This window comes from Carassius gibelio, chromosome B23, assembly GCF_023724105.1.
Source record: "Carassius gibelio isolate Cgi1373 ecotype wild population from Czech Republic chromosome B23, carGib1.2-hapl.c, whole genome shotgun sequence".
NCBI lineage: Eukaryota > Metazoa > Chordata > Actinopteri > Cypriniformes > Cyprinidae > Carassius > Carassius gibelio.
Genome location: NC_068418.1, coordinates 20,778,949 through 20,792,336, shown reverse-complemented (window position 1 = coordinate 20,792,336; position 13,388 = coordinate 20,778,949). Strand labels below are relative to the sequence as shown.

At 38.0% G+C, this 13,388-nt stretch overlaps 1 protein-coding gene across 2 annotated transcripts in view; it reads right to left on the bottom strand.

Moving 5' to 3' along the window:
• Positions 1 to 2,219, bottom strand: part of LOC128011493 (plexin-A1) — a 200,632-nt gene extending 198,413 nt beyond the window's left edge. For both annotated transcript variants that reach the window (XM_052593964.1, XM_052593965.1), the window contains exon 1: positions 2,053 to 2,219. The gene's annotated coding sequence lies outside the window, so the exon portion shown is untranslated. The remainder of the gene's footprint in view (positions 1 to 2,052) is intronic.
• Positions 2,220 to 13,388: the final 11,169 nt, after the last annotated feature.

Sequence of the window (13,388 nt, the reverse complement as noted above, 5' to 3'; positions counted from 1 at the left end):
TCATAAGACAAACCCCATCAAACTACCAGGGACTCTTATTGGTTGTATGATAACAGTGCCAAAGACTCTAGCTGTAGTTTGTTCACTGGATTACTTTGGAAAATAAATTTATTGAATTAGATTATATCAGTTTGAAAATACACATTGGTTTTAGATAACATCAGACCCAACTTGTATGAGCCGATTGTGAATCAAAAATATAGCTACAGCGCGACCAGTGTGGTGCGATTCCCAAGAAATGACTCTCCTTTTAGTGAAACATGAACAAAACGTCAACAATTGTCCAAAGAATGAATCTTTTTTTATTTTTTTTATAAATTATGCATGAGCTCTGTAAACAGTTCTAGTCAGTCAATAAGCATATGAATACATTGTTCGCAGCTATACATCATATAGAGTTAGTTCCAACAATTATTAGAAAACCTTTTTTGCAAGAGTTATTACATTTAAAGCTAAAACTCTCATCATTTGTCAACAGAGCGCTATATTGACTGGTTGACTTGGATTCATTTTTCCAAATATGTCATAGCTACTCAGAAGTAGGCTTCTAAAAGAATCAAAAGTGCGTCCGTTCAGAAATGCGAACCGTTAAGAAGACTCTGAACCAGAATTGCTCGATTCCTTAGAATTCCCATCATACAAAGAAACCATACCATAATGCAAGCCACTTCAAGAATGCATAACTGAAATGAAATGGCATCACTACTGAGTCTACGACCCATTCGTTTTGCTCAAAAGGCACGCGTTTTATACAGGCAACGAACTATCTGTAAACATATGGATACAAGTGTTAAAAACACGTAACTTTTGGAAAGAAGACGCGCACTCGCAGTAGTCTGCTTATTTCAGCACAATAAACCTTTAAGTCTAGTTACGAGTGATCTAATGCTGACTGTGTGGTTGAAGTGTACGTCTAAACGACCAATTTTCGATAAATGTTTTGTGATTATTCTCCGACATCTCTCATGCAACACATTTACGTTCTGAATACACGTATTCTCTCCAACGTGGAGCTCTTAAATCATATGAAAAACCAGCGAGTATCGAACCCTCTGTTGAAGGACGCCGACCTGGAATGCTCAAAAACGTAATCTTTCAGTTCAGGCAAACACAGACGAGTCTACATTTTTTCTTAAAATCATTATTGAAGGCAAAACATCACGTCAAAATGTGTAATAAAAAGACTTCACGGACATCTTACAGTGAATGAAGCGAAACATCTCGTGCATACACAACATAAACAATATAAACACACCTTTCGACTGTCAAACAGTTCAAACAGAGGAAAATATATTAGTGTCTGCTCAACAAAATAGGTAATTTAATATTAATAAAGATTCTGAGATGTGAATTCGTCTAATAGAGCTTTACAGTGAAGACGCATATTACATTGCAACTACAAATTCGCCTAATCTTAGATTTCTGCCTCTCCTGCAGCTCAACAGTTCTAACCTACATCCAATTTTGCCGAATTCCCATCTGAATTAGTCTTGGCGAGAATTTGCAGACAGCCAACCCACATACTGTCACATTGATACTGACAATTCAACTAATTGAACAACTGGGAGGTGTTGTACAACGCCTGGTTTATATACTTAAACACACCAAACCATCCTTCCTATGCAATTAAGCGTATCCTTAAAAGTGTGATATGCAGTGGTAATTTGCAGAGCTATCCAACGAACGCATCGTTTACATCCTGCATATTCCCAGCGAACACCACTGTACCTACATAACCTGCTTGTTGTTATTTCAGTAAAGCAATTAAACGACTATTGCTGCTAGTTAGTCATCCACTATTTCTCCTCAATGCAGATATATTCTTGTTTAATGCGTCAGTTAATAGACACTGAGGTGTCAAAACGCACATAAAATGTGCACATAAAATCTCACTCCTCGGCTGTTCCGACGCAATCGAGTATCGATACAGTCACTGTGAACACCGAGGAAAACAGCGCTCGAACACGCATCCGAGCTCAAAAAACTGCATTTTCCCTCAAACAAACTGCATTGTAAAGTCACGCCTGTGCGTAAAGAACAGAGGTTACTTACTTGTGCTCTTTATGCCTTGGTTTATTATCCTCGCCATGCGTAAAATCTCAAACTTGAGTACATTTTCTCGGCAGCAGTGTGTAAAGCTCCGCTTGCACTTTCCGAGTGTGAAGAGTCTCAGCACGGCATGAATGAGAAGGAATGCGGTCCGCGCGCCCTGATCGAGACACAGCCTCGTTTTGAATCTCAGGGAACGCGCTGCCGAATACATATATCTCGCGTCGCGGCCAGGCGGCGACATTGAGCGCGTTGGAGCCTGTATGGTGAAATATAGAGTTAGTCTGTAGTCTTGAATACCAGTCCGTTGCACCACCTGTCGATGTATCTAAGCACATTTATTACAATCACACAGCAGACCACTGTTTGTTTGTTTTTTGGTGTATGCCAGTCAAGCATAAAGTAAAAACTATGCATAAAATAGCTTTAGATGAGTAGGCTATTGTAATACCGCCATTATTCTAAGCAATTAGAAATTAGACTAAAGACTAAAATAATCCCTATATGTGTATTTTTTTAAAATAAAAATGTTTAAATTAAATGGATGGTTGTAGGTCTACAATAATTATTTTGAACACGTGTGATTTCAACTCTCCTTTTAAACGTCTGTAATGATGAAAAAATTATTACAAGTGCACGTTTTTCACCTGCCACCAAAAAGACCTTGACGAACACTAGTCACGTTGGCAAGATGAAGTAACCATAGCAACCGTACACTGTCGAAATGCTTTCCATTGTGATCCGTTTCTGTCTGTATGTCAATAGTAAGGGGGACATTAAGGGAACCTTGACATATTGTGTTCCCTAAAACGTACTTTAGGCTACATTTAATCATTATACAGATGTACAAAACAGATTTAAAAACTTTTACTCCTTTTAAAATAGTAGGCATTTGTTATAGGGTTGTAGTTTGTTTTCAATTTGATGAAGACATATACGTGAATGGCATATTATATACTGTACATTTTATTATAATAAGAGTTACATACTGTTTCTTGATATACATTGTTACAAAACTTCCAGTCTCCTCAGTACGTTGTTTTTAGGAGATTTCTAGCCATGCATTTCCACAGAGACATCGGAAATGTGCATGCAGTTCAACATTTCACACTGGAGACTAACATAAAATGCAGACTATAGAATAATAAATGTGGGGAATATGGAGTATAATGAGACAATTGTCATCTGGTGACCAGACCAGAGCACAGACATAATAAAAATTATTTAAAAAAAAACTTTGCCAACAAAAATAGATGGTATCCATCCAATATTTACTTCGTATGATATTATAAATCCTTAGATTACAGTGAGGTTAGGTTCTTGTTTGACCAATGATAGACAAAGACCATCTTATGTTAGATTGTATTTGACCACCAGCTGAGCTTTACAATCCCATCATCCTACTGCACACATAACCTTCCTCAGAAAGAAACCAAAGCTTCTCTGATAAACACTGTGGATTCAGGATCAAACTTGCACACCCACTGACAAATCCACTGCGAGACGGAAGACGAGGTCTGAATGCACAAACAAGGCTGTCAGAACAGTCAAAACTTAGACTAAAATAAACTTCAACTGAGATTCTACTCTAACCTTTATAACACTGGTTTGCCGTGTTGTATTTCTGTAGACAATTTTGCAGTGATGTTAGGCTTTTCTGGTACATCCTCACTGATTGCTTCACTGGACATATGCTTCAAGCTGTTTACAACAAATAACAGTCTCTGCTCTTATTTTATCCTTCTAAGATGTTGTCTGAACAAAAGAAAAAAAGTGACAAGTTTACAAAAATACATACAGTAGTGTGTTGGTGACAATATAATAGGCCGGTGACCATTTCACAAATGAGGAGATTTATAAATGTTTTAGGCAAACACATTTTTCATGTCAACCAATCAAAGCACAGTGTAATCTGGCAGGGTGAGAAAAAAAATGCCAAAATCTGTGAGCGACGTGTCAGGCTGAAGTGCTCTGATTCTCAATTGTTCACTGATTTCCAAAAGGTAGGATAAAGTGTGAATAAGTTTGTTGCTGTTGTCTGGTGGAAAATAAATAGACTAGTGGTCTTCCATTAGTAAAGTGTAAGAAGAGAAGGTCTGTGTTGAGCTGGAATTCAAAGTTTGTTTCTATTAATTGAATTTAACAAAATTCATTTACTTTTAACATGGCCTTTTTTAAACTATAGAAAACTTTAAAAGTTGGCTTTGAGTTTAAAATCAAAGAACGTTTTAAGAGCATTTTAAGCTTTATAGGCCACAAATATAGATAGATTACTACAAAGTAATATTGACTACAAAGTCTATACACATTTCCTGCTCATTTCTTGGGATAATCTGTACACCCTTTTAAAGATCCAAGTTGTTGCATGCTAGTTTATTTGTGAAATAGCATTGTTTTTTGTTGTGCCTGCCCCTATACATCACAAAAATAACAACTGTTATTGTCAATTTTTAAACTGCTAAATTGACGTTCTTGGCCAGAATAAGCTACAACGAGCATCAGACTTTAAACCAAGAGCCAAACGCTTCACTTGTAAAACTAATACCACCACAAAATGTACATCATCATGCCGTGCCAGTGAAAACTGCCTAGAAATCACAAGAGCATACTGAGAAAATGAATGAAATTGAAGGGCTCCTACAGACCGAATCTATCAGAGTCACCGAGTTCAACAGGCAGTATTAATCTGTACATGAGATAGGAGACCAGAGAGCTTCTACAGGTGTCGATCAGGTGCTTTTAAAGGCAGGTGCAGGACGACTCAGGTCATTCAGTTGTTGGCCTTGCATGTTAAAAACAAAGTGCTGTGAATGTAAGTGTGCCGCTCCTCCCTGGGGATGTTTGCAAGGTCACTGGCATTAACTCCTTAAGTGTCACTGGCCCACCGGTGGGCCCAAAGCCATTGCATATTTAAAACCGTAATATTCTATACTAAACCTAAACTAATCTTGACAAACTATATATCATTGGAGACCTTAGAGGTTGTATTTTTTATATTTGACCACTGTTTTATATTTAAAATTATGTAGTGACAGTAATTCATAAATTTGTGACAAGAAAATTTAGCAAAAAAAAAAAAAGTAGTTGCCTTTTGTTACAAAAAGCTGATACATACATATACAATCACGAAAGTATATATTTCTTATATTTTTTTGGCTGCCAATAATTCAGACAAAACATCTTTTCTAGTTTTTATAAAAAAAATTGAGAATAAATTGAATATGTATATTGTATATCTATGATTGATGTTGCAAGTATTCAGTAAAAAATTAAATGAATATCAATTTCATGTATGATCATAATATGATGTGATAATATGATCATGATCATGTATGAAGTTTCTGTAACAACACTCTAGTAGCTATGTTTGATTAAAAAATCATTTACAACCTATCTAGAATGTTTTATTGCTGTTTGAATAAAAAAAATCAAATCAGTCGTCCATTACAATTCATACAAGGACCATGACTAGTACCTAGTGGACATTGTTGGTATAGCAACTAAAAATAACACAGAAACCTCATTTTTTGTGATATCAATGTCAAATTTGGAACACAACTTCTTTAGATTTTAGGCTTTTCATTTGACATGAAATTAAATTCAACACATACTTTTTTTTTTTTTTTTATAAAATATAAATAAATATTAAATTATTATTTTTTATTACAACAAACTTAAACACCTATAACTTTTTTTATTTTACATTTTATTCAACTTCTTTCACATGTACAAGAAACTTCCAAGTGTGTTTTTAAAAACGAGCCCAAAATTAGGTTCATATTCCAAACCGTTCCAGAATTACATTAATTTGAATCTGGACATGTCCTTTTCAGCTCTACCCCCAAAAAGGGGGGGGTGACACTTAAGGGGTTAAGAAAGTCTGACTCAGACTGATTAGGTCTAAAACTTTTCTCTCTAACTCCTGGAGTTTTGGTGAAGCAGGTGGGGATCGCAGGGATATTAGTCATTTTCTCTTTTATCCCTAACATGCATCCTCCTGCAAATGAAGACAAGAATGTTCCCACTTCCCAGTGTATATTCGTAGCCGTATCCATACAAATCCAGTATGTGGGCTGTAACAGAGCCTCTCCAGTCACCTTTTCGAAACCTTTTAGAGAAACATGGATTCGGAGGCCTGCTGTGATGGCTGTTGCTTTGGCAAACACACAGCTGTAAGTTGCTCCCTGCTCTCTGCCTCAGTTTCATGTCCCGTGGTTCACAGCCACACATTTCTTTGCAGGACATTGTTCCAGCAAGCAAAAGTCTTCCATACAATGCTAGACTGCTTGCGGGGCTCATGCCATATCTCTCCTGGCCAGTGCCGCCTTGATGTCAGCCATGCATCTCTTTCACATCCACCGCAACACCCAATCATAATTAAAATCTTGTGTGGAAGCGGGAGCAGGGGAAGCTAATTAGGGACAAACACTTTCTTTTTCTCCGGCACAAATCAAAAAGAAGAGAAAGGACCGGCTGCTTCTGCACCCCTGTGATGTGCGGCTGGGGCAAGTCTGAGGAACCGGTGGAAACCGAGTGCGTTTTCTTTCCTCTATTCTTCAACGCTTTTTTTTTTTTTGATCATGTGGAGCACCACAGACACGCTTTTACTTCTTTGCTCACGCTGCAGTTCTGTGTGAATTAGGTCTGTCTAACTCACTAAATGATCGGAGCGAGGACAGTAAGGAGCAGAGAGCAAAGGAGCGTGGGCGTGGGGACACTGTCTGGTGTCTGAAGCCAGAAATAAGCTCCGTTTTGTTCCTCCCTGGCTGGGTAATTAGACGTTAGACGAAGTGTGTTTTTTGTCTAATGGATGTATGTTACATTTCTGATGTGCAGAGCCTTGATGTCTTTCTTTACACTGAGCATTAAGACATTATGTAAAACCAATATATCAAACTTAATTTATAAATAGTTAATTTATAACCAGGTTTTTTTTTTTTTTTTTCTTTTTTTTTATATTCCCTGCACTTCCCATGAAAGTCAGTATTATTGATACGGAAGCTAGAAATAAAGCATGCTGTTGATGTTTTAATAATATTTGACAAAAAGTCTCAAATTGAGATGGTCAGCAAAAACAACGAATGTCCTCACTTTGCAATTTGATCTCAAAGAGATCACACACAAAAAAAGGGGCTGCATTCACACGCTGAGAATTTGGCATTCACAACTGTAGGTGTAGCTCACAAACTGTCCTGTTCATGCAGATCACAGAAGGGGTTCCAATGCAGTTTTGTGTGAATAACTAAAAAAAAAAATGCAGTTGTGAGAAATAGTTAACCAAAAAAAAAAAAAAAAAAAAAAAATCTGTAATAATTTATTCAACATCATGTTGTTCCAAACTTTTTGGCATTCTTTATCTGGGCAACACAAAATATATTTTGTCTCAGTGTTGTTGTTGTACAATTGAAGTCAATAGGGTCTATCTTTTTCAAAAAATCTTGTAAATAATGCAACATTTTGAATTACAGGTTTAAATGGTAAGTAAATGACAAAATAAATATTTATTCTGGGAGCTATGGGAGAATTTTTAACTTTAAGAAATAACTTCCTTAACTTTAAAGGACACCCTCAAAAAATATTTTAGTAATTATTCACCTTAATGACATTCCAAAGCCATAAAACAATAACAATAGCAATAGATAAGCAATAGCTTAATAAATTAATAAATTTTCAGAACACTAATGGAGATGTGCTGTGATGAAATCCGAGAGCTTTCTAAACCTCCATAGACAGCAATGTAAAATGTTCATCTCCAGCTCCTGTTTCAGCAGCACCATACGCATGCGTCGTGCTACTCTCATGAACGTGTGGCGAACACTGGGAAGAGAAGAAATTGTTGAATAAAGTCATAATTTTTGTTTTCTTTGTGCACAAAAAGTATTTTTCGTAGCTTCATAAAGTTAGGGTTGAACCACTGATGTCACATGGACTATGTTAACGATGTCCTTACTACCTTTCTGATCTTGAATGTGTCAGTTGCATAGCTGTCTATGCAGGGTCAAACAATCTTCTGTTTTGAACGAAATGAGGTTGAGTAATTAATACCATTGTTTTTATTTTTTTGTGAACTAACCCTTTAAGGGAGTCTGAACCTAAATTTGTGTGAACGTACCTCTCAGGTGACCCTTCTAAACTCCAACCCTGAGTTGCATAAAACACACAGATGGAGGATCTAACATTTGAAATGAGCAAAAGTTTGACTGCGAATTGGTGAGTACCAACAGTAAGAACTGGTCAGTAATGTTTTAAAGGCAGGGCTTAGTGAAGGGTCGTAGACTGCAACCATTTAAACCCCTACACTAAGATACTGTATGAGAACCAAGTTGACAACTTAAGATATTAGTTCATGGCTTTTCACATTTGTACAAAACACCAGCGATTTCATCATCAAACCTAAGCAGAGAAAAAGACTACATGTGCTTCTGCCAAAACGGTTGTAATTGCTTGCCCAGTCCTGCCCTCATAATTGGGCAGTGCATCACCTGAATGTCACTTTCTTAGTTTTAATTGCCTTTCACTGTATGCGTGCATCGCCTTCCTGACTAAATATTGCACCCTATACTGGGCTGCCTATTACGTTATGTACAAGACATTGTAGTCTTACATCCCTAGACACCAATTACTTGCCCATATCAGACCGATCATTAGTCCAGACCAAAGTCAAAGACTGAGGCCTGACACAGTGAGCGTAAAGGGAATCTCTCTCGCTCTCTTTGTGTCTCTTTCCCCCTCCTTCCCTCCTCCCAATCACTTTCATGTGCCAGACTCTGATCCTCTATTTGGAATTCATCACCGGACCATGAAGCGTTCCTAGTGTCTGCAGGAGCCGGACATCGCTTCCCATTTCTCTCGGCCATCTATCGGCGTAATGCATTGCTTCTTTCTGTCACCAAGGCAGCACTTACCAACACCCGTCCCCTCGGCAACAACCTTGTACTGGTTTCTGACGAACGGAAATGAATTATTGAGTTGTGACAGAGACATTGTTATGCTATAAATAAAGAGAGAAAGAGGGCTGAATGCATGAAGAATAATAACGGTTTAAGATGCACATACTCACCAACACATCATCGATCAAATTCATCACACCAGCGGCTGTCAAACATTTGGTGAAAGCATCTCAAAAATGCATTTGGGTCTATTAAATGATAGAACAAAGTGTTTTCATATTTTAGGTTAGATCAACTGAGAACAGCTGAATCTTCTTTATTATACTAAATCTTTTTCCTAGCAAGCTGCCAAAACGTTCAACTTTCTGGCAGCATGTACAGACCTGTGACATCCCTTTGCTCCTCACCAGTTTGGTAACAAAGGACTGCTACAAGACTACTGTAAGACAAGATAAGAGAAGGTGTCCGTGTTATCAATTCCAGCATGCATCAGTGCGGTGGTGTAAACGAATGAGGAGAAAGGAGGGCTGGCGAAGCCCTCGGGGAGCACCCATCCCTGAAAGCAAGAGCGAGAAGAAACAACAGGAACAGAAGTAAAAGTTAAGAGGAAGAGAGAGTCCCATTGCCTATCAGATCTCATGACTTTCTTTGTCCTTGCAGTAGTACACTGTTATTTCTGTAACATTCAGAAATTTTTGCCATGTGTTTGGAGAACCGAAAGAGGAGCATTCGAACCAGCCACAAAAATAGAGTGACGGGAAATGATCATAAAATGACACGTTTAATGTTGGAGAGATGCTTACTTAATCTATGAAGTCATCTGTTATGAGGGTAAGTGTGAAATGATTTTACCAGATAGACTGTCGGTTCATAAGTAAACCTCAAAAGGTTCACCTCAGTCTTTAGCTATGTTGAGGCTTGTCTTGTAGATTTGTTATAGTAAAAACATGAATGAGAACTCAGTTGTTTTTCTCGGATAGAAACATGAATAAATGGTAAAAGATATCGCAAACTCTGCTTCGATTTGTAAAGACAGATCATGGTATCCATGTTTCTTATCACTGCTTCTCAGATATTTCTCCTGGAAAAAAAAACAGTAATCAAACATGCGTATAGAGTATCAGAAAAAAGTCTTCAATCTTCAATGCTTCTAACTTGCCAAGACTGGGCAAAACAGATTTCAATATGAAATCAAAGCTTTCTCATCGTTGCTCCACAGATGTTTCTCCTGAGAACAAAGGACTCAAGTAACTGTAGGTTTCATGTAAGCTTCTGAATAAATCTCAATGATTACTTAAACACTGCTCAGATTTGCCAAGAAAGATTTCAGTATGAACTCAAACATTTCTGATCACTGCTCCTGAGATGTTTCTCCTGAAGAAAAAGACCCCAGCAAATAATTAGGAGCAACATCTCACAAAACGTTGAAACTTAACTAACAGCTGACATGGGGGCAGTCGTGGCCTGATGGATAGCTAGTCAACCTCGTAACCTGAAGGTTTGAGTCTCGGGTCCAACCAGGATTGTAGGTGGGGGAGTGAATAACCAGTGCTTGCTTCCACCTTCAATACCATGACTGAGGTGAGACCCTTGAGCAAAGAACCGAACCCCCAACTACTTACTGGGTGCCGCGGCACTGGCTGCCCACTGCTCTGGATGTGTGTTCACGGTGTGTGTATTTGTTCACTACTCACTGTGTGTGTGCACTTGAATGGGTTAAATGCAGAGCACATACTTGGCATGTCTTTTCCTTTGCTTCCTACAAATTGTTTACTAACAATTTAATAAAACATAACTAACAATTCTATTACAATCCCTGAGCTACGAAAAAGCACCTGATTTTTTTCCATACAAATACACATGACAGCAGATCTCAAAATGTTGTGAATTTCCCGTTTGCACGTGAACGACTGCATTTTCTGGCTGAACTTTTTCCTACCTATATATATCTTGGATGTGTGTGTCTAATAAAGAAACTGGAGAGTGAATCTAGATGTTGATTTGTTGGAGGGCTTCTGTCAGGTGGAGACAACCCCTCCCTCCTCTCCGCCTCTACAGTTACAAAGAATGACATGGATGCACACAGCCTGATTTACTAGGTGTGCTGGCAGTTATCTAAATGCAAAGTGATGTCATAATGGCATTCGCAGCTCTATGTAAATGGCCGGAGAGGGCCTCGCTCCACTCTCAGCCCTCACACAAGACCCCGCAGCGGGGCATTAGCCCAGCCAAATGTAGCAGAAGTGATATGCTCCGACAAAATATGGGGATTATAGCCTGTCAAGGTTGAAGGATGGAGAGAGGAGGGGTGACAGACAGAGTGGTATGATGGGGAAAAAATTTACGGCTCATCATGTATCTGTTAGATAAGGATAGGACAGTTGGAAAATAAGCAATCGAGGTGTTAGTCATCGAGTACCACTGAGTTGACAAAAACAAACTCGGATGGACAGTGTGAAATAGAAAGTCTCCAATTTAGAAGATGTTTTTATTCATTATTTGCAAATATTGTACTGTAATGCAGTGTGGGATGTTTGAGATTTGCAGGACATTTGGTCTTTTCTGACAGAGACCATTAATTAATTCAGAGCTAGAGCCACACAGTATATTGCCAATGTGACAGAGCATAGTGCTCTCCATTAACTTTGTGTGAAGTCTGGTATGTTGCCTCAGTTTTTTGAGATTGGATTTGAGCAATGGTAGAAACAACAGCTTAAGATACTAAAATCAAATGATCAGTGAGCGTGCTATTTTAGAATGAATAAGAATATTATATAAAATAACTTTATCCATAATCATTTCATTGGATCATGAAAAGTGAGTGTCTCAATAACTTACTAGATTCTGATTGAGGAGGCAACCTTTGGGAAGTGTTTTCAACTACCTTTTTAAATTAGATTTAAAGTATCCTGTTTATTTTGTATTCTTAAATGATTATATGGTATGCATTTTATGATTTAAATGTAACATTGTTTATTTCGTTGCTGTACATATAACAATCAGAAAAACCTGCGACCCAATTTTTGGCCATGACCATTGTTCTGGAAAGAGTGCAATAAACTATACTTCCCTTACTATATGTGTACTTTAATGTTTCATTGTTTGTCACGTCTTTTTAAGTACCATCTGTATGACTCAGCAGAGATCAGGCAGCCTCACTCTTGTTGTGTTGTCTTTTTCTTTTTTCTCTCTCTCTTCTGTTCTCGTGGCCTGTGAAGCATTTCAGTTCGTAGAAAGCCACATAAGGCTTCTTATTAACACCCATCCTCCGCTTCCCGACACATCAGCTCCTAAACGAGCCGAGCCACCGTGCACATTCCTGTAATTCATCTTCCCTTATTCGGCAGACCTTCTCTCTCACATTTTCTCTCTTCTACTCTCCCGTTGAACACGTTTCTTGCACCTTCCATGAATAGGGTACTTGAAAAATAAAAGTTTTTTTTTTCTTTTCAACAAATGGTAATTTTAACCCTCTACAAATGTTGACTTTTGAGGCATAATGCAGATATTGTATGAGCTGTATTATGTCCAAAGAAAACTCTTTTCAAGCCTGATTTTAGCTATAAACATTAAATTAGCTAAAATTATTTACCATTACCATTATCCCATATAAATGATGTCACTTCCTAGTTGTATTCATGATATTAAGTCATTTTACGAGAGGAAATCATATGGTAACGAAGTTGTGAACAAAATGTAGGACACAATAAATATGTTTTCAGTGATTTGGTCAATTTGTTACAAATTGCAAACCTTATATTGCATTCATTCAATATCTTATGTTAAAATTTTGACATAACATACAACATCTAATAGTTCTCATGACAGAACAACATGTTTTGATAATTTTTTAAAAATGTAGTGAGACTCGAGTGTACCATATTTATGAAAAGTGCTTATTGTCTTTCCCTTGTCACAGTACTTCTCTTCTTGTTCCTCCCCTTCCGCTTTCTTTCCACACGTTTTTACTGTTAAACTGACATGCACTTTATTTATTATCGGCTGGTCATTAACTGCTTCCTCTCATCTTTTATTTTATTTTATAGTGCACACTCTTTACGCCCACTTTCATTTCACTCCCTCTTTGACTTCCTCCCACTCAACACCTTGCATTTTCTTCTCTTTTCTTTCATTTTACAGGGATAGAGCATGGGCAAGGTTACATGACAAAGGCCGTAAAGGTTTGTGCACTGTGGTCACAATGACTAACACACGAGCAGACACCCACACAGAATCGGCACAGATGAGAGTGGTGTGTCAGTTCGGTAGTGTTGGGGGATGCGTCGGGGGATGCAGCACTGTCTGTGTAGGGTTATGGAGAGTTGTCCTACCAGAGGGGAAGAGCAGTGGACTGTGTCTGTTAGCATTTCACTTCACTTCTTCCTGCGTTAGCCTCACTCGACCTCCTCAAGCTGCTTTCATCTCCTCTTGAAGATAGCACAGTGAAAC